This window comes from Propithecus coquereli, unplaced genomic scaffold (assembly GCF_000956105.1).
Source record: "Propithecus coquereli isolate 6110/MARCELLA unplaced genomic scaffold, Pcoq_1.0 Scaffold68, whole genome shotgun sequence".
NCBI lineage: Eukaryota > Metazoa > Chordata > Mammalia > Primates > Indriidae > Propithecus > Propithecus coquereli.
This window is the reverse complement of record NW_012152840.1, coordinates 3,551,435-3,552,419: the sequence shown is the minus strand read 5'-3', so window position 1 is coordinate 3,552,419 and position 985 is coordinate 3,551,435.

Below are 985 nucleotides of genomic sequence, written 5' to 3'. Positions count from 1 at the left end.
TGAAAGATAAATAGACTATTTTGTAAAGTATACAAAATTACAGCTAGATAGGTGGAATAAGTTCTAATGTTCTATACTACTGTAGGATGGGTATATATATACAAAAGGAGAGGGCAGAGAGAGAGGTGTAGAAAGAATATATGAAAAAATAAGGGCAAAAACTTGCAAAATTTGATGAAAAACTATCCACATACTCCAAGTAGGATATACTCAGAGATCCCTGCCTAAGAACATCATGATCAAACTGTTGAAATGAAAGATAAATAAAGACTATTTTGTAAAGTATACAAAATTACAGCTAGATAGGTGGAATAAGTTCTAATGTTCTATACTACTGTAGGATGGGTATAGTTAACAATAACCTATAGTCTCAAATAGCTAGAAGGAGACTATTGAATGTTTCTGACACAAAAAAATTGATAAATCTTTAAGATGATGGATGTGCTAATTATATTTTAGTGTTCCGCATTTGGTTGATGTCCATTGCTAGACAGCTGGTGTTCTCCTTTGGGGGTGTGTTTTCTATTTGATTGTTCATACTTCCAGAGTTCTTTCGCTGATTCCTTTCCATCTGGATCAACTATTGCTTCTTACCTTTATATTTTTGTTTGGATAATGACACGCCGTTTAGTCTCTGAGCCAGTAGTTGGTATTTGTGGGTGAGATTCAACCACACCCTTTATGATGAGTCAGTAGATGCAGTAAAAGGATGTGCAGAATGATCTCTCTGTCAGTAGGTGGCACTTGCTGGGAGGAGCAGAATGCAGTGTTGTTTTTGGGTCCTGTAACCAGCTCTTGTTCCTCTGGAGAGGCACCCTAGTCCCTCAGGTGGTGAGTGGGACCCTGGGACTTCCAGGTGTGTCCTTATTCTCCACCTCAGTGGAGGCAGGTCGGGGAGTTAGTCTGGGCAGAGCAGGGTTGGGTGAGCCTGCCCTCAAGCTCCACAAATGCTGTTAGCAGGAGTCAAAGGTCTGTTCTCTGCTTT